This window comes from Lathamus discolor, chromosome 5 (genome assembly GCF_037157495.1).
Source record: "Lathamus discolor isolate bLatDis1 chromosome 5, bLatDis1.hap1, whole genome shotgun sequence".
Lineage (NCBI taxonomy): Eukaryota > Metazoa > Chordata > Aves > Psittaciformes > Psittacidae > Lathamus > Lathamus discolor.
In genome coordinates this window covers 97,930,735-97,954,880 of record NC_088888.1, presented here as the reverse complement: position 1 = coordinate 97,954,880, position 24,146 = coordinate 97,930,735, and positions in this window count along the sequence as shown.

Below are 24,146 nucleotides of genomic sequence, written 5' to 3'. Positions count from 1 at the left end.
GAAGAGTGTTATTCCTCAGTGGTCAGTATTGCGACTAGCAGTGCTCAACATCTTTGTTGGCAACATGGACAGTAGGATTGAGGGCACCCTCAGCAAGTTTTTTGACAACACCAAATTATGTCGTGCAGTTGACATGCTGGAGGGAAGGAATGCCATCCAGAAACACCTTGACAGGCTTCAGAGGAGGGCCTAAGCAAATCTCGTGTGGTTCAACAAGGCCAAGTGCAAGATCCTGCACCTGAGTCAGGGCAATAACAGGCACAAATACAGGCTGGGAGAAGAATGGATTGTGAACATCCCTGAGGAGACTTGGGAGTGTTTGTTGATGAGAAGCTCAACATGAGCTGGCAGTGCACACCTGCATGTCAGAAAGCCAACTGTAAGCTGGGCTGCATCAAAAGAAGCATGACTAGCAGGTCAAGGGAGGTGATTCTCCTGCCTCTACTCCACTCTTGTGAGACCCCACCAGGAATGCTATGAATTCGTCAGTCAGTTAGCTTCAAATAAAAGAATTTACAAAACTGACAAGCCATATTTTCCTAGATTATTGTTCTTTAGCTTAGGGAAATGATATGCAAAACATGTACAGTTAATGAACCAATATCAAACAGTAACAACAATAACAGAATTCAAAATTAATACCAGAAAGTTCCAAAGTCACACTTTCTCACACAGTTTTATCTTAACAACATTATACATCTCTGGAGTTCCCATTTTAGTTTCTGTGTTAACTGTTCACTTTCTTAATGCCCTATTGTTTATTAATAACTTCTAACAAATACAGTGCACCCAGTTTTTAGTGCCTTTGAAATGCTGGCAGAAGTTCAGCTTTCAGAAAATCTCATTGCGGACTCTTCAATAACTATAATCTCTTGAAGTTTGAGTTAACTAGAATTTATGCATTGAGTTTTGGAGGAAAAAAGGTTATATTATAAGAAAGCTATATCTGTATTGCTTTCACCTATATATAAACATTCCTGAAAGATGAAAGTCTCCAGGGAAGTTCAGACTGAAATCCTTCATTTGAAAGAAGAAGGAAGCAAAATATGGGAGGATGTAAGAATACATGTAGGAGTGAGTTTCTTGTCCTGCTAAATATATCAGTGCTGCAGGCAGGGAGATGTAGCAACCATTTATGCCTCTGCTGCAGGAATTGTGGAGCAAGGCAGATCCAGGTGACTTTTGCACACACTATGCATTGAGGTGAATCTAGATAATCTGACCTCAGATCCCACAGACAAAGTATTTCCTACACAAAAAACAAGAAAGTTAAAAGGAGTAAAAGGAGAAAACACAATATCAGGAGAATAGGCAGAACAGCATGCCCAGTTCAGAAGAGTTGGCTACTAAGTCCTCCAGCACAGAAATATCAGGGTATAACCTCTGCGAGTGGTTTTGCAATTCCCCATGGTCACATATGCTACATCCTTCTTTAATGTAATGAACTACTTACTATTTACTTCAGGTCATCTCCCTCTCTGAACTAGTTCCCATCCTAAGGACTGGAAGAAGTTTGCTCCAGAAAGAGATAAGCACAACACAACCACTCAACCTACAAAGGCAATTTATATTACTTCAGGTGCAGCCAAGTAGAGCTCGCATACCCCTAGGCCATCAGGTGGTCAATCAGCATGCATTCAAATTCATCAAGAGAGCAGCACTCTTCACTTGGCCAGGCCACCAGTTTATATGTAGTATGCCAGCTCTGCAGGTTGTTGCTTTGACTTCCTAGTCATGAGTTTCACCTACTGGCTGATTTAGCCAGGACTGAACAAAAACATTGGTTGTTTGCAAAGGCAACCAAGCCAGCTGTGACTAGCTCTGCTGTAATGATCCTCTTTATAAGTAGAAAAATAGCCTTTAAAAGTAATGACAACCAGTAGTATTTGAAAACCTCTATAAATAATGCATATAAATATCCCATAATTGTAAATTACATTGCTTCTTGGGGTGAAACTAGAGTTGATTTTCCTTATTACTCATCAGCTGCTAACTCCAATGTTTATGAAAAATTTTGAATGTGAATATGTAAAGTATACAGCATTTATTATATTATGCATTGAATGACATTTACAGACATCTGCTGCTGATTTTTGATTCAAGAAGGTGGGCTCTGTCAATGTGAGTTTACTTTAATACCTGCAAGATTAAAATTCAATGCAATTGGGTGGTTTTGCCATTTTATTGTTCTGTGTCTCTGCCAGCCCAGAAATCTGGCTTCCGTAGCAGAATCTGAATGGAGGAGGAGTGTACAAAAATGTTTTAAAGAAAATATAGATGGGGCTAAATATCAAGGCCAAACTCACAGGAAAGGAGCAAATACTGTGTATGAATGTATGAATTAAGTCTCTCCAGAGTTTCCATCGTGCATCTATTTTTATCATGAATGCTGCCAGTGATCTAATGATCATTTTCAAATGCTCTGAGATGGTTTCAGACCTTCCTGTCCCAGCACTTCTAGGCAGTAATGATACAAAATTGCTTCTTTTCTTTCAAGTGCCATTGCCTTTAACCTCTCCCTCACCATATTGTCTATGTTTAGCTGCAGAGGAAGAGCTAATAATCAGGGATTCTAGTTTTGATAATGAACAGCTTATCTGAATTTTGTGTTTTCTTCTAACGTAATAAGCAGTACTCTACAGTTTTTATCAGCATCTCTCAGTTATTGAGGTTTAGATGAAAAGGAGATACCTAAAACTGAGCCATAATTCTACTGAGCAGATTATTAGGAGGGAAGGTAATAGCATATGCTTCATGAATAGCTCCCAGTTTCTAGAGAAAGAATTATAAAAATGTGAAAGACGTTATCTTAATTTTAATTTAATCTAATTTATTTAAATTGTTCAATTTAATAAACCTCTACTATATCATGCTACTTCTTATATAAGTGCAAATATATTGATCAAATCACATCCATGAACTCTCACTCTTAAAATACATCATTCAGCTGCCACAGAAATATGTGCTATTATGCATGCAATGCAAGCCATGCACTGTTGAATCGATTTGTTACAATAGAAGCCTGAAGCCAAAAAAAAAAATCCAACATCAAAAGGTATGACAGAATGAAAAGCCAGCTGGTATCAGTCATTATATCTGACTTTTGCCATGAATACATCTGTGTGAGACAGACCTTATTTTGAGAACTCATCTGTACTTCCTGTGTATAAATATTATTGGTGATGGCTCATAAAACAAATGCTAATTAAACAAGCTGAATAATAAGAAAAAAAATGAGGGGAATCTATTCTGCTTAATCTGCATGGATAATTTTATGACTAAATCTTAGACACTTCATGAGAGAGTTCTTGAAAATAAGTACTTAAAGTCGCAAATAATCAATGAAGAGATGTAACTTAGAAACTTGCTAGAAGAATGTCTGCTTATATCAGGTTTGAGACATCTCACCTACTTTTAACTATTCAGTAGCGAGAAGGCTTGTCTATGCCAGTGAGCTAGGGTTCATCTGCAGCAAGTGGAGAGAAATGAGCAGCTTGTCCCCCCTAGATTAAATACCACCTTTAAGACTAATTATTTCGTGGAAGAATTTTTTTCTCTGCAACGTGTGTAAACCAGCCCAGATTATTAGACTAGACCCTTAATCTTAGTTGATCTTAACGGTCAAGATGGGTTACATCCTTGGTGCCAAATCTTTGCCAGATAGGACCTATTTTGGGAATCAACTACTTTTCTCTATTTATTATGCAGGGAATTTATTGGTTTCATTCAGCACCTAACAAAGTTTCTCAGGTAAGGAAGCTAAATCTCAAACAATATGCTTCAGAACTGCCAAACCATATTCAAATGCATGCTGGTTGTACTGTTTCTTGTATTTTGGTGAGCATAGCTCCATTGCAACTTAATTGATAATTCCAGCAAGACTCTTTTCTGAAGCTGTTGAAAAACAGACAAATTCACCAGTACTTTTCTTATAGAGCTTTCAAACTTGCACTTTTAAAATGTATCCCAGCATATATGTGATATAAGAACTTTCAATGTATATTACTAAAACTATCTAATCCAGGATTGCGTTCCTCACAAAAGCTCCTTAACAGAATTTGTGCACTCATTTCCAGTGTAGAATATAACATTATATAAGCAGTATACCATCTCCTTTGAAGGCCTATATTAAGTTAAACATGTTTATTTTTCCCTGTCCCTTCCCCTAGCACTCAGTGTTCTATTTTCTATTTAAACAGTAAAGGATGCACGCTCATTAGGTGTTTCAATTTACCACTCCACTGACATACGTATCATGACAGGTAGGAGGCATAAGTAGTGAATGACATAGCCACAGGCTTATTTTGGTATTTCTGCTTATTATGTTTAGGTCATGGATGACAAAAACGTAAGAAAACAAGGATGGAGTTCTATGCCAACCCGTAATTGCACTGCAATAAAACTGGGGTTTTTTGGTTGTTTAGTGTCATAAACTTGCAGCAAGAGAATGAATATGGTTTAAGTGTGGCAAAATGCACTTCAAAAAAATTGAAACTCTCATAAGGCTGTGATTTATTTTTGCTTGAGTTGTGATTTAAAGCACATCATTCAGCCAAATATGAAGAACATGAAGAATGGCACAAATTGGGCATATATAAATCAGACAGCACCCAGTACTTCTAGATAATAAATTTAAATTGATTTGCTTCTGCAAAGTTTTAATCTGCATTAATTTCTGTGAGAGATGAGCCTAAGTGTTGCATTTTGGATGTGGATTTGTGCACATTTTTCCCTAGGTTTTAAGACTAACATCTCTGTGTGAGAATGGGTTGATATTTCATGGTAATTCTGAACTTCCTGCTTTTACAATCTTTCCGTTTATCCCTTTGTTACTGTACAGTGTTGCTAATAACATTTTATAGAGTCTTCTCTGTGCCTTTGAGAGTATTTTGGATTGTTTTCTTTCCTCCCTACTCCAGTCTCTGAACTGAAAGAGGAGGTTGTATTACTATGCCTTATCAAAGAGTTCTTTCCTAATGAATGTTTCTTTTGTCTGAACCTGTTTATGTTTGTACAAGGGATTTTAATCTTGTAACATACTTCTAGTATAAGACGATTAAGAAATATTAAGGAAAACTCTTCGAATTCTACTGCTTCTGATGTCTTCTGCCTGACTTGTCTCCTACCTCAGATTTTATTCATTGGTTGTAGTACCTCGTGTTCTAAATGTAGCTATATTTTCTACACTGACGACTAATAGTTTTGTACAGTTGCTAAAAAAATACACAAATAGCCATTACCCATAAATAAATTCACCTCTTCTTCTCTTTGCCACTTACTTTCTTATAGGAAAATCTATTAAAAAGTAAAAAAAAAAAAAAAAAAAACCCCAAAGGAAAAGGTTCAGAATCGGTAGTAACTGTGAGAAATTCTTCCTACTCTGTGCATTTTCAGGCCACTCTGCTGAGCAAAACAGATAGTGTTTGTTTCAGAGTACATGAGTGTATCGTGGTTGCCTCAGACTTTAATTTCATCTTAGATGAAGTACTCGATAGAAAGACTAAATCTTCAGAAAGACACTTAAAAGTGACAAGAGTTATTAAGGTTTGGTGGGAAACTGCTATAACTGCTGTTTATTCCCACTTTATGTATCATAGTCAATCAGGTAGATAGAGATTATGCATTTTACTTGAGGCTCGTCAGCTTTGCTCACATACTACCTCAAACCTAATATAGGATAGAACCGAAACTTTAGAATATTTTTATAGACTACATTCTGATTTCTAACTTGTAATCTGAGAGAGAAAAAATAAATAAGCATAAAGATAGAAATTAACTGTAACTATTCTAAAAGCAGAACATTTTACAACCATTAATAAAAAAGAAGTTATTAAAATGTGGCTAGATTGATACTTATTATTTTTAGGCATCTGTTATATTTTAAAATTAAAGTAAATGTTTAACTATGGTCAGAAAATTCTCTTATGCAATATTTAAAATAAATTATTGATATAGATAGGATATAGATTGAGTCAGATAACAAACCAAGAATATCTAGCAAAACTAAGAGTCTTCAATATTTCTTTTTCACTTGCCAAATTTATTCATGTTAGATCCAAATCTCAAAACTGTAACAGAAGTAAAACATACAATAAATCTGGAAATGTTTTATCCTATAAGATCAGAGAAAGGTTTTCTTTGGCCTTAATGGAAAGGACAGGAGCAAAGAAACAGGACCTTAAAAAGATGGGGATGATGTTTGACAAAAGATGATAACTCACCTTTTCTGGAAAATGGTAGAGAAATCCAAGCACATAACAGAAAAGGTGTTCTGTCATAGATTCTCAAAAGCTATCCTGCACTTTGAAAGCTCTAATGATTTCCTATAGAAAGATCTTCACTACTGCATTATGTACAAAATCTTCAGTATATTCTTTGGTCTTTTTACATGTTATCGCAAATAATAAGAGAATGAGAGCAGAACTATGGTTGTGAATTACAGTTTAAAAGAAAAAATTGTTACAATGTAAAATGCTATGATGTTCTTATACAAAAAAAAAGTCCCCAAAATGCTGTCTAATTTGTACAGATGAACCACAGAGATTTTGAAGCCTTTTGCACATTCATAAATTGCACACGACTCAGAATGACACTAGAAGCTTTGAACCACTATTACTCTTCCATATCTTTAGGCTTAGAGAAAGAGAGGGAAGGTTATCTTGTATTGATCTTAATCAGCAACACATTAGCTCACCATCTAGGCCATTCTGATCTCTCTCTGTTATATTAAAAAAGGGAGTAGTGCTTAGTCTTTTGACTCTGCATAGCTTCATGGATATTACGCCAAAGTCCCAGTAAAATAGTCTTTACAAGAGATTCCTACTGTCTTTTTTATTCTTGCATCCATTTGCAGTCCAAGCTCAATCCTTAGATTGGGCAGGACTCTTCTTTATGGCCAATGCATTTATTACCCTAATAATGAACAATTATACAGATACAACTGTTCAAAAGGACCATTGGAATTATGGTAATATCATTCTTAAATTTTTGTGGAACCCTTGTATCTAATGTTGTTGCCAACGTAAAAATGAGATGATAATATTAAAGGAGAACACCCACTGGAATTAGAAAGTAAGTGGTGTTACATCTACTGCTGGACAGAATTATCAGTGCAAATATTAAGTGTTCAGCTACTGCTGGCTTTATAAGAAAGCAGGAAATCAAAGGTGAAATAGATAAATACAGCTTATCATAAATACATAGACAATAGGTACTATATTCTAAAATATGTTGCCACAACAAATATCCTTATTTTCGACTTTTCTGATTTGGGACGTCATATTTCTGATCTCTATCTAGTTTCCTAACCCAAACGCTGACAAAACACCAAAGAAGAATAATAACTTTCTCTTCCTTACCTAGGTGGCATAGTCCACTTAGGTTTTGGCTATACTGTGTATCAAACTGCTGGAAGCATCTTTAAGATAGTTACTATTTCTCTCCTTTCACAAAGTAGTAACTGTAAAATATATCTAACACCACTGATGGATAACAACTGTTGAAAAACACTATCAAAACCACCATATCTATTAGTCATAGAAAGGGTAAATGAAAAAAATCTCATAAAATTAACATTCCTGAAATTGAAAATGCTTGCAAGCTGTCAATATCCACAAACTCCATGCCATTGGAATGAAATTTTGATTAACCTCTTGGACTGAGATTAAGAGAAACAAAGTGCTTTATAAATCAGTTATGCAGGACTGAAAATCTTATTGTAGACCTTCATCACTTAGGTAATTGGAACAAGTTAGGTGAATATTTTATTTCCTTTGCATCTAATGTTCAATCTTGACTTTTCACAGAATGTGAAAATAACTGACTCAATTACTCTTCACTCTGTAAATGTACCTATATACATAAACACAAATAGAGATGAATTTATATTTATCTTTGTACTGGTATGGAAGACTATATAAACATGGATGCAAATATATGGAGGGTCATGCGGAATAAAATAAATTTAAATTGGAAGTCCAGACAGCGTCTCTTTTAGAGGGGAAACTGCCCATAAACAGGCATTGATGTAATGATGTGATCACAGGACAAAAGGAAGAGTGGGTTCTAGATAACAAGTTTTGCAAGTCATTTGAAAAGGAGTAATCTAAATCAGAAAAATAAGAGCTCTAAATTATTTTTTTTCAAGTTTAGGAAAACAAAACTATGGAAATTTGTAAAATATATAAAGACCATTCCATAAAAAATTCAAGTCATATCAGAGAGGATATAGTATTTTCTCCGTGGTGTTATAAGTATCCTTATAGGTCCCTCTCTGTTACTAGCATGCCTTCTGATAGAAAAGTATGGAAGGAAGGGTGACTTTGTAAGTAGTTAGATGGCTAATACTCTTATTATAATTGTAGATACAGTTTTATGGATTTTGATTTGGGGTTTGCTCAACACCATTCATATTAGCTATTTAACTATGCTATTGGCGTCAGGATCCTGAGAGGAGAAAACAGGGCAAAAACCCAGGATCACTTTGCTTGACTTTGAGAGCAGACTTTGGTCTCTTCAGGTAAGTGCTGGAAAGAGTTCTGTAGGATAAAGTCCTGGGGGAAGAGATGCCTGAGAAAGCTGGTTGATAAAAATCAAGCAAAAATTGAAATCAAGCAAAAATGTCAGGAGGCCTACATAGATAGACATGGAGTTCCTGCCAAAACTCAGACACAAAAAGGAAGCATAGAGGGAATGGAAGCAAGAACAGTTAACCTTGAAGGACACTGTCTGAGCGTGCAAGCTTAGAAAAGCCAAGGCCCACACCTGGAGTTGAATCTGGTAAAGGATGTCAAAGACAACAAGAAGAGCTTCTGCAAGTACACAGGTGACTAAAGGAAGACTAGGGAAAATGTGAGACCATTGTTGAATGTGACCTGGTTACACAGGACATAGACCTGAAGTACCAAATGTGTTGTTCCCCTCATTCTTTACTATCAAGACTAGCTTTCAGGAATACCTGGACCCTCAGGTGAGGAGGACAGGGTGGAGCATAAGCCAGCAATGTGCCTTTGTGGCAAAAGGGGCTAGTGATATTCTGGGCTGCATTAGGTAAAGGGTTGCCAGCAGACTGAGAGAGGTGATCTTTCCTCTCTACTCAGTACTGGTGAGGCCACACCTGGACTACTGTGTCCAGTTCTGGGTTTGCAAAACAAGAGAGATAAGGACGTACTGGAGAGAGTTCAGACAGTAAGGTGATAAAAGGACTAGAACACACTTATCCATGTGTATAAGCACCTGCTGCAAGGAGAGTTGAGAGGTTGGAGCCAGGTTCTCTTCAGTGGTCCCTAGGAACAGGACAACAGGTAATGAGCACAAAATGAAACACACTTATCATGTATGTTCTATTGGAACATCAGGAAACACTTTTATTATGAGGGTGACTGAACACTGGAACAGAGTTGTTGCAGAGTCTCTATCCCTAGAGATATTCAAGAGCCATTTGGACATGGTCAGCAAGGGCATGTGGGCAAGATGATCTCCAGAAGTCCCTTCTACTCTAAACTATTCTGTGATTCCATGATTATGTGATCTGACCTACCTGTGTCTTTTCATACTTCATAAATGCTGAGCTTTTATTAGCTGTATCAGTTTGTGAGAAACTGTTCATTAAACTTACTCAGGGGATTCCAGACATTACTAATTACATGTGATAAGCACAAGTAGGAACTCTTTGGAAAAAAAATTAACTAGAATTTGCCTAGTTATTCACAAAGTTGTACATATACAGCTTCTATTATCAGCCTTAAAGGATTCAGCTCTTCAAATTATAGCATTGCATCTCATCTAGTTTGATGAGATGTTTGATGAGTTGTTGTATTAATACAGGATCATTGACTTCAAATTTTCCTAGTTAGCAACCACAAAAGATTTTCCTGTCAAGCTAAGAGCATCCATCTTGTTAATATATATTGAAAGGATACTACTGAAAGAACAAGAGTTCATGGAAGTATGCTACAGACATGTGATAGAGGTAAGATTGCTTTGGTAAGCTCTCAGTTAATATTACAATGTCAGCAATTATTGTTTTTGAAATGGTGTTATTATTCCAGGATGTACCAATTTTCTATCTTGAGGCTATAGTTACACAGGAAGCACAGTCTGCAGAGAAGTAATAAAGCAGAAACATCTCTGAATGCCATTGGTGAATATTTTCTGAACAGATTTTGTACTGCTTGCCTTAGCAAAATCGAATATCAGAGTAGAAAATTTTGGACTGTAAGATATGATACACTTGAGATGAGAGAACTTTTTTCTTCACTTTGAATTTTCTGCCTCTGTGATATTTATGGACTGTGCAGCATAGGTGAATGAAAACTCCCAAATGGTGTGAAATGAGAAAGTACACTGCAGGAGAGGAAAAATGGCTAATTGTGAATAAGTACAGTCTTCCAGAATGGATTGAACAGTTTGTGCAGCAGACAGGACCCTGGAGAATAGAGGGAATTCCTACACTGTTCAACACCTAATATAATCTGAACAGTGCAGAAACCAGATAATTATGAGTAAATCGCAGAGATTTTTGTTTGGCTTTTAAACAATTTTTAAGCATATGCAGGTATGCTCATTCCAAAAAAATCATAGAATCATAGAATAGTTAGGGTTGGAAAGGACCTCAAGATCATCTAGTTCCAACCCCCCTGCTATGGGTAGGGACACCTCACACTAAACCATCCCACCCAAGGCTCTGTCCAACCTGGTCTTGAACACCGCCAGGGATGGAGCATTTACAACTTCCTTGGGCAACCCATTACAGTGCCTCACCACCCTAACAGGAAAGAACTTCTTCCTTAGATCCAATCTAAACTTCCCCTGTTTAAGTTTGAACCCGTTACCCCTTGTCTGTCACTACAGTCCCTGACAAAGAGACCCTCCCAAGCATCCTTGTAGGCCCCCTTCAGGTACTGGAAGGCTGCTATGAGGTCTCCACGCAGCCTTCTCTTCTCCAGGCTGAACAGCCCCAACTTTCTCAGCCTGTCTTCACACGGGAGGTGCTCCAGTCCCCTGATCATCCTTGTGGCCCTCCTCTGGACTTGTTCCAACAGTTCCATGTCCTTTTTATGTTAACTGCACACAATACTCCAGGTGAGGTCTCACAAGAGCAGAGTAGAGGGGCAGGATCACCTCCTTCGACCTGCTGGTCACGCTCATTTTGATGCAGCCCAGGATACGGTTGGCTTTCTGGGCTGCGAGTGTACACTGAAGCCGGCTCATGTTAAGTTTCTCATTGACCAACACCCCCAAGTCCTTCTCTACAGGGCTGCTCTGAATCATTTCTCTGTCTAATCTGTAGCTGTGCCTGGGATTGTTCTGAGCCAGGTGTAGGACCTTGCACTTGGCATGGTTAAACTTCATAAGGTTCACAAGCATGTCATGGACCCTCTGGATGGTATCCCTTCCATCCAGCATATCAACCGGACTACACAGCTTGGTGTCATCGGCAAACTTGCTGAGGGCGCACTCAATCCCACTGTCCCTGTCACTGACAAAGATGTTGAACAAGACCAGTCCCAACACCAGTCCCTGAAGGACAACACCCGTTACTGGTCTCCAGACGGACATTGAGTCTTCGACCACAACTCTTTGTATGCGGCCATCCAAACAGTTTTTTATCCACTGAGTGGTCCACCTATCAAATTGATGTCTCTCCAATTTAGAAACAAGGATGTCGTATGAGACAGTGTCGAACTCTTTGCACAAGTCCAGGTAGATGACATCAACTGCTCTACCCCTGTCCATCAGTTCTGTAGCCCCATCATAGAAGGCCATCAGATTGGTAAGGCAGGATTTCCCCTTAGTGAAGCCATGCTGGCTGTCACCAAGCACCTTGTTGTTTTTTATGTGCCTTAGCATGCCTTCCAGGAGAATCTGCTCCAAGATTTTACCAGGCACAGAGGTGAGACTGACTGGTCTGTAATTCCCCGGGTCTTCCATTTTCCCCTTCTTGAAAATGGGGGTTATATTTCCCATTTTCCAGTCATCGGGAACTTCACCTGACTGCCATGATTTTTCAAATATGATGGCCAGTGGCTTTTCAACTTCACTTGCCAGCTCCTTCTCGACCTGCGGATGGATTTCATCAGGTCCCATGGACTTGCGCATGTTCAGGTTCTTAAGATGGTCTCGAACCAGATCCTCTCCTACAGTGGGCCCAAGGTCTTCATTCTCACAGTCCCTGCGTCTGCCTTTCATGACGTGGGTGGTGTGGTCAGAGCATTTGCCAGTGAAGACTGAGGCAAAGAAGTCATTCAGAACCTCAGCCTTCTCCAAATCCTGTGTAGCCACTTCTCCTGATAGCTTCCTCAGGGGGCATATGTTGTCCCTAGGTTGTCTTTTATTCACAGTATACCTGCAGAATCCCTTCCTGTTATCCTTAACATCCCTAGCCAAGTTCAATTCTATCTGGGCCTTAGTTTTCCTAACCTGGTCCCTAGCTTCCTTGGACAACATCCCTGTATTCTTCCCAGGCCACCTGTCCTTGCTCCCACCTTTTATAAGCCTCTTTTTTCCTTTGAATTTTCCTCAGCAGCTCCTTATCCATCCAAGGAGGTCTCCTGGCCCTCCTGCTGCACTTCCTTCCTCTTGGGATGCAACACTCCTGAGCTTGTAGCAGGTGATCCTTGAATATCAACCAACAGTCTTGGGCCCCCCTGCCCTCCAGGGCTGTATCCCATGGAACCTTACTAAGCAGGTTCCTGAAGAGGCCAAAGTCTGCTCTCTTGAAGGCCAGGGCAGTGAGCTTGCTGCACGCTCTTCTCACTGTCCTGGGGATCTCAAATTTGACCATCTCATGATCGCTGCAACCAGGGCTGCCCTGGAGCATCACATTTCCAACCAACCTTTCCTTGTTGGTGAGCACGAGGTCAAGCATGGCACCTCTCCTTATCGGCTCCTTTATTACTTGCAGGAGGAAGTTGTCTTCCACACAATCGAGGAACCTCCTGGACTGCTTGTGCCGGGCCATACCGTCCCTGCAACAGATATCAGGGTGGCTGAAGTCCCCCATGAGAACAAGGGCTTGTGAACGCAAAATGCAGACTATAAATTCCCTATTCCACTGACCTCTGAATCCATATAGTGCCTAAGTTTGCATAGCATCTAAATTTTGGTCCTGACTCTTTCATGAGATCTTTATGGGTATTTAGACTTCTGTCATGACTAAAAAAGCTTCAGGGAACGTGGCTAACTCCTTGTTAAGTTGTTTTATAAAACATTCACAGTGTTGACTTCGGAGCTGTATTAGGACCTATGTCTAATGCACTAATCCAGGAAAACTAGACCCAGCACAATTATGTCTAGTCAACAACTTCATTTTTCATAATAGGTATGTGTTTCAGATTTGGGCTTAATTCCATCTTCAGATCAAACTCTGTAATTCAGTAGCAAGGTTAAAAAATTAATTTAACAGTGTTCTTTACTTTAAAGGGTCTTACTAAGATAAACATGGAAAGTTTTATTTGCCACTGTTACAGAAACTGAATTGGTGAATAGCATGTAGTTCTTTATGACATTCAATAAAATATAGATCTCTGTTATAAATAGTTTCAAAGGCAACTCTAGCTGTTAACATTTTTCTGGCCAGAAACCTTCACAAGAGTCCTGGATGCCTGGGGTCCTTCAGACCTCCTACTTCATTTACTGCTGATATACCCCATGGCTGCAGATCATGGAAGCATGCTGAGGTCTTACACATAAGAGGAAATAGAGTGGACACCATTAAGTTGCTTCATTTCCATCTACCATTAACTCGACATGCAAAGAGTGTAACAACCAGCACTTCTAGATAGCACTTTTCTATCACCAGCCTTGACTGAAAATAATGTCCATGTAGCTGCTTCAGAGCATGATTCATGATGAAACATCTCTCCATAATACTGTTAAAGAGGCATTTAAACAACTGTCAGTGGCAAATTGAAGTCATTGCTACAGGCAAGCTTCAGGACAAAACCAGTTTCTTCCAGTCAAAGTTTTAGGACCAAAATTTTTAAAGCTCTTGTTTTAAAGATATTGATAATTAAATTAAATATTTTTCTTTTAAGTTCTTCTAGAAGTTTTTTGTCCTAATCTGATCCTAATGCATATTTTTGATCACCTATTTTAAAAAATATGGGAATTTGGTTTATCCCTCGAATTATAGTGTTAATAAAGACATAATTTTATGCTTAAAGGTTATCTTGTAGTACTCAATCATACTGCAACATGACATTGAAATTGTACAGCACACAGGAATTAATTTCTCATGTTTGCTAAGAATATTAAAAAAAAAGGTCTCTCATAAATATCTACCTCATTGTCAAATCCCTCTGAGTATTTTACTTTTTTTGCATTGTCTAAATGTCTTTAGACATTTGTCTCCCTGGCATCTAGCTTTTGTCACATGTGTTGGGAGTTTATTTGAGTTCCTTGTGGAAGATTATACTACCTTTTCATAATAATCCCTAAATCTTTTATTCTTGTCCATTTTTGATGGCATATTACCTTTTCCACTTCTTTTTTTCTCTCTCTTTTTTTTTTTTTTTTTCTCCTCCAGGTGCTTGGCTCTTTAAATTATTGCATGACTGTTAATCTGTTTTCATCTTTATGACTTTGGCTGCCTTTCTTTGTGGTGACCTTATCTGCCCTTCAAAAATTTTGCTATCCTTTAAATTTCTTTATTTTATAGCTTAATCTTTTCTTGAGGCACAAACAGCTTCAATTATAATTCTTGAGCTTAATTTGATTTTATCTACAATGGAGACTTTTTCTTTCATGCTTTCAGAGCACATCTTGTTTATTTAAGATAGAACAGTGCCTAGGATATTCTTAATGGTTTATAAGATTAGTCTTTTGCACAGTAGAGAGAGAAAAAAAAAAAAAGCCAAATATAGTTTCTTGGCAACTTCCTCTGTTTTCATTAATACCATAATACTTTATTAATAATAGCTAACAAATGTTTTTTTGCTAGTATTTTTATCTTCTATTCCATTCATAGGCTAGGGATGATACTTTATTGTTATAGTCTTAATGAATCACAGAATCACAGAATCCCAAGGGTTGGAAGGGACCTCAAAAGATCATCTAGTCCAACCCCCCTGCAAGAGCAGGGTAACCTACAGTACATCACACAGGAACTTGTCCAGGCGGGCCTTGAATATCTCCAGTGTAGGAGACTCCACAACCCCCCTGGGCAACCTGTTCCAGTGCTCTGTCACTCTTACAGTAAAGAGAACTTAACACTTTTGATTGCTTTGTCTCATTTCAAAAGCCCTTGATGAGGAGAAAGAGTGGTCCAGTTGAGAGTCAATCATACGAATATACTGTGAGAGCTGAGGATGGCAGCATATCTCACTATATCTTATATATGAAGAAGAGTATTAAACTCTTTGAAGAGTCTTATTCTCTCAAGGTGGCCCAGGAAAATTCAAGTGAAAAATATAGTTATGTGAAGGTGCAAAAGATCCATTCATTCTCTCTTGGTACGTTTAATACTGAGGTATTTAAAGATATTTTAACTTATCAGACTTTGACAATGTTTGGCTGTTTTACTTGTTATGTTTTTATTATGTACATAATAATCTTAAGGTATCCTTTTAAAAATGTCTATTTGTATGGGCACTCTATCATATGAGAGCAACCATGCAGAAACACTTTGATGAACAAAAAAAAATAAATGCTGTGCAAATACTTTATGATATCATTGCTATAAGAATAAGGTAAAAGGTTATTTCAGCAAGACAAAAGTACTGTAAAGCAGATTACATTCATTTTTCTCTTGTTTGCTGCTAAAGAACAGAGTATTCAGACAGATCTTCCCACATTCATTTCTCAAAACATGTAGCTTGATATTAGTTCGGCTAAATGATAACATTTAAAAGCAAAAAGTATGGGCTAAAACTTCTGCTTTATAATCAAGTGTCACACCTGCATAGCTATTAATATTACTATACTGTCCCTTAAAATTATTCGTGCCACCAGACAGTAATAAAGACAATTTCCACTATCCTGCATCCTGAGAGATTTTCCTCCTAGTCCACTGAATGCTGCGGTAGTGCTTAGTCATATCTTCCCTTCTTCAGCTTCACAGGATTAGGCGGCACTAGATCAGCCTGTCTCTGTTTTGCTCTAGTAGGGTCATTCCTTTCATTATTTGGAGCTACATAACATCATCTTTGAAGTCTGTGTTTGATTAAATGTTAAACATTTACTAAAGTGAAAAAGGAACTGAACCTAAACAGGTTTTTAATATATTCCAGTAATCACAGCCAAACCATTTCAGTAACCTTTGTCATAATCTCTGTCTTTGGCCAATAAACCTGCACCAGTTTTGGCTGGGGGGAGAGTTAATTTTCCTAACAGTAGGTCATGTGGTGCTGTGTTTTGTATTTCTGACAGTGATGCTAACACATGGTTGGTTTAATTATTGCTGAGCAGTGTTTATTTTGTGTTTCTCACCCCACAAGTGAGTAGGCTAGGGGTGTTCAGACAGCTGGAAAGGGACATGGCTGGGACAGCTGACTCCAACTGACCCAAAGAATATTCCATACCACCTGATGTCATGCTCAGCGATAAAAACTGAGGGAGAAACAAAGAAAGGGAGGAAGTCTGGGGCTACAGTCTTTATCTCAACCCATGAGTTTTGCCTCTTTTACCCTTCAAGTACTGTATCCCATCCCAACAGCGAGGATGGAGTGAGCATTTGTATGGCTGAGCTCTGCAACAAACCCTTACCTTAGGACTAATATCTTGTTTCTCAACACGACTCTCACATTGGTGCTAGGTATATTATTCACAACAGTGTGGCAGCTCTCACCAAAGGGAACTTTGTGAAACTGAGCTCTTGGCTACCCCTTCACTGTTGTTATTACTGCTATTAGAAACTCCTGGTGTTCAAACCATTAGTTTTACAGTTAGAGACTGTGATCCTGAAAAGCAAGTTTATTTAAGCTTCTTAAGAAAAGTTCTATGTTAGCCTTATAATCTGCACCAGCACAGAAAAGAATCCTACTTAAATGCATATGTTTTCCAATGCATGAGTGGACTTACGTAGTCTACTCACAATTGCATTGCTAGTTTGAAATTCTTTTCAGTAAGCCAAACCAGCAGGGCTACATTATTTTTAATGCTGAAGTTTGAATCTTAACTGTTTGTGGAAAAACAGGATTGAATTGTGATTGAAGTATACTTTCTTAGATAAGCAGTGACCTATTTTTCCGTTCTCTGTATACAGCTTTAAGCACATGGTTCACCCCTCAGTTGCTTTTGCTATGAAACATCATAGCAGATCTGTGGTAGAGGTGGCAATGGGAGAAGAGGAAAGAATTTGAAAGGATGCAGGGGTGGGAGGGGGTAGGATTATCCTTTAATTTAAGGCAAACAATTTGTTTGTCTAAAGGGGAGGAAAAAAAAAAAAAAAGGAGTGAAAAAAGAGCAAGCTAAAATTGAGGCTTTTTCCGTAGCATGAATAATTCATCAAAAACAGAAATCTGGCTCTTCTGCACCTTGGTTTCTTCCGATAGGAAACCAAATTAATTTATTTTATCCTTATGGAGGTTTCAAATACCAGACTGCAGAAGCATTTGTTTAAAGATGCTACAGACTTTAACTGGGTTAACTAAATAATCATTTTATCTCTGAAATAAACAGCACATTCTTGAGCCAGATACCTCTAGATGTTGAAAATTACAGAAAAATTAGTCTTTCACACATTGGTTGTTCACACTTTTTTGCCCCTGAGAGAACATAGAAAAGGATTTTAGTTCTGAATGTCTGCATTATGCAGGCTCTGGAGGATGTACTGCATCATTTTCTGTTGCAATTTTTTTTGGCTGAAAAGAGTTGGCATATGCGATAGGAAGTTTAGTGGAAAGGACTCCAGGGTAGAACATGCATAGCCAAACAAAAGCTAAAATCAGAGGCTTTTTCACCCAGTACCAGCTAAGCAGTAGTAAGAAGTAGATATTCAGTACTGTTTAACTGCCTACTGTGATTTTCCAGATATTGGTGTTTTTTTTTAAATAAGAGTGATTGAGAGTCTTCAGAAATTCCTGCAGCAAAAATAATAATAATAATAGTAAAAGACATCATATTTGGAAATACTTTGATTGTGGTTTGGTGAGCATGTGGCTAGGAGGGAGCATGTTGAAATTGCTGTTACAGGTCTGTTCATCTCAGTTATAAAAATGGAGGAAACTTCTTCACACAATAATTTTTGTATGTAAAAATATTTTGCTTTTTAGCATGGCTTCTTATTGCCAATAGGCTACCCAGCTATACTTCTTCCTCACCCACTCATTCCCTTCTTTCTATATAAAATTTTTAAACTTATGGTCAGTATCAATGAAATTCAGCAGTGTTAAGTGGAAAAAAGATGGTGAGTGTTTATAAGCTTCATGAGAATCAGCAGATCTGGAATCTCCCTCTGAAGAGAGGGTGATAAAAGTTTATCTGTTACCCTTCCAGCATGGTGGCAGGCGGTTTTCACCTGCCTTGGCTATAGCCCAAGCTATACTTGTCCCACTGAAAGCGTAAGGTGATGTGTGGAAACCAGAAGCATTGCAGTGATGACATGACAGAAAACCTCAGGGAAATAAACACTATTAGTTCCATTGCTCACAAACCAGCTTCTATTACATTATTTTTCCCATCTTTTTGTTTGGCTGTTTGTTTACTTGTTTTTCTTCCTACAATACGTATCTGTCAGTTTCTGAAGGAAAAAAAAGTATGCACACCTTCATCAAACTGCAGCAGGTGGAAAAAGCCAGAAGTGTTCTTGGAAAGAGGTGGGTCTATGAATCAGCCACTTTTTTCTCAATTTTGCCATAGAATTTATTAGTACATCTAAATCCTTTCTTTCTATATTCTTCCTCAATTAAAAATGATTAATAATTAACACCTCTGTGAGAAAGGCATTGAAAGGTTTGGTTCTTTGGCATTTGGAAAGCAGTTCATAGAGTCATAGAACGATTAGGGTTGGAAGAAATCATCTAGTTCTAACCTCTCTGCCATGGATAGGGACACCTTCCACTAGAGCAGGTTGCTCAAAGCAGGGATAAGGAAACCACAGCTTCTCTGGCCAGCTTGTTCCAGTGTCTCACAACCCCCACATTACAGAACTACTTCCTTACATCTAATGTAAACCTACCTTCTTTCAGTTTAAAGCCATTCACCCTTGTGCTGTCACTACTTACCCCTGTAAACTGTCCCTCTCCAGATTTCTTGTAGACACCCTGTAAGTACTGGAAGCTGCTATAAGGTCTTCCCTGATCCTTCTGAAGGGAAGTTGTTCTTCTTCTGAAGCCTTCTGAACAGCCCTAACTATCTCAGCCTGTCTTCATAGGAACGGTGTTACAACTCTCTGATCATCTTCATGGCCCTTCTCTGGGCTTGCTCAAGCAGGTCTATGTCCCACTTGTGCTAGGGGCCCCAGAGCTGTACACAGTACTCCAGGTGGGGTCTCACAAGGGTGGAGTAGAGGGGCAGGATCACCTCCTTCGACCTGCTGGTCATGCTCCTTTTCATGCAGCCCAGGATACGGTTGGCTTTCTGGGCTGCAAGTGCACACTGAAGCTGGCTCATGTTTATTTTCTCATTGACCAGCACTCACAAGTCTTTCTCCTCAGGGCTGCTCTCAATCCATTCTTCTTCCAGCCTGTAGTTGTGCTTGGGATTGCCCCAACCCAGATGCAGGATCTTGCACTTGTCCTTGTTGAAATTCATGAGGTGGCATCCCTTCCCTGCACTTCTTTAAGGACTAGTGTTTCATGCATGATGTATCTATTAAGTTAATACATATACATGGACATATGCACTGGCTTTTCAACATATCAAGACATAATTCAGTAAGACTTTAAATTAATATATTTGGAGCTTTGTTTTACTGAACACAGAAAAAGTATTTTTCTAAAAACAGCTTAATATTTTATGATAATGGTTCACTGAATGTTGTAGGCAAGAAAGAAATAATTAAAAAGAATAATGAAAAACAGCTAAACAAGGAGATGGATTAGTACTGGAATGGCCATATGGAGATAACAGAAAACGCATTTGTCCTTAATCTAAGGATAAGGCTAAGGATAGCGATTCAGGGTAAAAGAATGTGAGAAGCAAGCCATGCACAATTTACAGAATAAATATTACTATAACCCAGAAATACAGGCTTTTTCCTTTTTATTCAATAAATATGTTTAGGCTCAAGAACACTAATAGTAATAAACACAGCGAGAATTTTTTTTAACAACACATTAATGTGTTAAATATTTCTTCACTGACTGTCTCACTATTTTAAAACTAGGTTCTCTCTACCTCTTTATCTACGTGACACTTGCAACACACTCCTACAATAGCTCTTTCCCTCCCTTACGTAAACCACAGACTTGGCATACTTATTTCCAGGTCCTCTGGCTATAGCTGTGCAGTAGGACATCCTAGCTCATGGCTTCATCCAGTCTTCCCCATATCTTCACCACAGAACGAAGCCTGGACAAGCAGTTTAGAAGAAATCACTGCATGAGCCTGACGTGGCTTTTGTAAAAGTCCCTGATTTATTTATCAGGAGAATGCTGTCTCTCACCCAAAGAAATCCTTAAGGATACCACACCATCCAGAAGTCATCTTTGCTCTTAATATGCCTGTACAGCAACAGAGAACATTTCCTCTCTTCTTTGTCAATTAAAAGCCGCACATTAATCAATTGTACAAGATTCCTTGATATTTCATAAGGAAGTAGTAGGAAGTAGTAGTAGTTTTATCTTTGCTAATGACTGCAGGGCTACCTAGTCTTTCTTTACGTCTGATACTAAGCTTGGCTGAGTTAGACAAAGGAGGCTTTTGGTGGTGTGGGGAGCACTGCTTTCATTGCTTAAATGCAGATCCACACCTTCAGAAATTCTGTCACAGAAAATGCAAGATATTGTTCAAATTTTTAGGTAAAGCTTACCTTTTGGCACACATTCACAGTAGTGAAAGACAAAAAAACGATGAAGAAGATGCTATTAAAAGGAAAAAATTTCTAAGTCTAATTTACATGAGGTTTTGCAATTATTTGCAGAGGTTCTAAACATCATATTCTGTAAATTTCTATCTTCTTATCAATTATTTCTCTACAACTAAATAATACATATTCATTGAATTATTATCAAAGCCACTAGTTGGGCATTTGATCATTGAAACCTAAGACCTTGCGTTTATTTATATAGTACTTGAGGGACCAGGATAAGTGAACACTTTGTACCTCACTCCTCAGATTACTATAAATCAGGTTCTTTATTATTTATCTCTCTCTTAAAGTGATTGCTCATGGGTTGGTTAATTTTAATTACAAATGCACAGCACTTCTTTAATTTAACGAGGGAACATAGGACAATATGTTAAATAATTTATTGTCACTTGTCAGATGACTGTGACATTGTTCTTGAGAAAACCAAAGAATGAGATAGGCCAGCAGTTTTCCAATAGTATACATAATTCAGGCTTTTCCTTTTGTGGTAGGTTGACCCTGGCTGCATGCCAAGTGCCCACCAAAGCTGATCTATCACTGCCCTCCTCAGCTGGGCAAGGGAGAAAAAATGTAATGAATGGCTCATGGGTCAAGATAAGGACAGGAGGACGTCACTCACCAGTTACCGTCATGGGCAAACCAGACTCAACTTGGGGGAAATTTATTTAATTTATTACCAATCAAATCTCAGAATAATGAGAAATAAAACCAAATCTTAAAAACACCTTCTCCCCACCCCTCCCTTCTTCCTGGGCGTAACTTCAGACCTCCTTTCTCTACCTCCTCCACCCACCCTGAGCAGCGTATGGGGTTGGGAAATGGGGGTTGTGGTCAGTTCATCACACCTTGTCACTGCCACTCCCTCCGCAGGGGAGGACTCCTCACAATTCCCCTGCTCCAGTGTGGGATCCCTTGGGGTCACCGCCTCCTTTGGGCATCCTCCTGGTCTGGTGTGGGTTCCTCCCTGGGCTGCAGGTGGAGATCTGCTCCACCATGGACCTCCATGGGCTACAGGGGCACAGCTGCCTCACCAGGGGCTGCACCGTGGGCTGCAGTGGAATCTCTGCTCTGTTGCCAGGAGCACATCCTCCCTTCCTTCTTCACTGACCTGGGTTTCTGCAAGGCTGTTGCTCTCACATATTCTCATTTCTTTTTGGCTGAAGGTGCTGTTGTGCAGTAACTTTTGTTAACTTTTTGTGATTTTTTTTTGTTGTGCAGTAGCACCAGAGGTGCTACCACCATTGCTGATGCAACCTTGTCCAGTGGCAGGTCCATCTTGGATCCCACTGGCATTGGCTCTATTAGACATGGGGGAAGTATCTATCAGATTCTCATAGAAGCTACCCTTGTATCCCCCCTGCTACCAGATCCTTGTCATTGAAACCAAATACACTGTTTAAAAAAAATAAAAGCCATAAAGCTGCTACAGTGGAACCTAATTTTTGCCACCTAAAAGAGTTTCCATGAGCACCAATATTAGCAAGAGAGTTAAATGTTTCATTTACCCATTTGCTGAGGTCTCACAATGGAATCATTACTGCACTGAGAGTCTTCCTTTGGTTCCATACCCACAGTCCATATCTACCCACCCTGAACGTCACATCAAGAGTATCTGTAACAGAATAGAATCTTATATATATTCCTCACACATCTTGTGACTCTTCCTTTCGAAAATCATTGTCTTTTTTGTATTGCTTCCCCTCTGATACTGCCAGTCTTCACATACTTTTCCTTTCTCACCTTCTTGTTGCTTATCCCAACCTGATGCTGCTTTCACTAATGCTCTTGTTTAGTCTCCAGAGTGTTTTCTGTATTAGCCAATAGAGATCAACAGATCCTGTCTTGTCAAGTATTTGGATTTTTTTTCCATTCCAAAAGAGTTCTGCATTCTTTACACACTCCTTGTGGAACATGCAGGGGAAAAAGCAATTGTGAAGTGAAAATGAACAATTAGCAAAAGGAGTACGGCTAGGGGATGATACGGATAATTGATTTCTCTCTTCTCATGACTAGACAGCACTATAATGCCAGCAGTCACAGAAATCTGAGAAAGATGCAGTACAGAATATCAAAGAACAATATTAATTTGAAAAAAAGATTAATTAATAAAGATATCAAAATAATTCAGGAAATCATTTTTAAACTCCTACAGAAAAATATCTTGTCATCCTGATTAATTTATATATTTCTTCCAAATATTTTTAGATTTGTTGTTTGGAATTTCATTCAAATACATCTTCTTACCTAAGAAAATTAAATTTCCTTATGCTGAGTGTTCAGCTCTTTGCTTTATATATAGTTTCTGTCTCAGCAAGTGAAAGCCTTCAGCTGCATTGAGTTTTGCTATTGAAAGAGAAGGCCACAGGATGTTGCTGTCCTGATATGACTCTCAGCCCAGCCACACTCAGGTGTTACAGGAGATATACAGAAATGAAAAAACTGAGAAGTCCTGTGAAAAAGAAGGGATGGAAACATATCAAGAAAGGGCAAATAAAGAAACTACTTCTTGAGAAAAGGATGAATCTACTGAAGAGGAGAAATAAAACCAGAAAGTTAGAGTGACTTTCTGGGTTAAGTGCTAAGACAATTTTTTCTCATTTATTGTTGAGAGTTGTTATGTCTTCCTGTTGGTTTTTTTTTTTTCCTGCTTTTGTAGAGATTCATTAATAGAAATATCAATGTGGTGTAACTGATTAGTGGTAGACCCAGAATGATTACACAAGCGCTGATGTTAGTTACTGAGGCGTCCCAGCATGACCCAGAGGTTTCACAAAAGACTTGAGCAAAACTAACCTTGTCTCAGAACTCTTGTCTTTGATCTGTTGTGCTCTCACAGAGCTGTGACTCTGCAGTGTTTCAAAACTCAACTGTAACATCAAATGCAATGGGAAAAAAGAAAAAATGAAAGTGATTTAAAGAAGGAGGTTTCTGTCGTTTGATGAAACCCCTACAGTTGTGGTAAAGTTTCCATCTTTAGTATTTCCAAGCTTAATTAGAAAGAAAACTTTTCTGATTCCCGATAGTGACAGAGGAATGAAATTCTAGAGTCATCATCACTTTAGGGAATTTTCTCACTAAAATAGATGCCTGTTCCTCTGAAGTGCAATAATGCTTTTTTTCTTTAAGTAGACTTATAGGCAGTGCAGGGACACTCAATCAATGAGATGAGTAATTT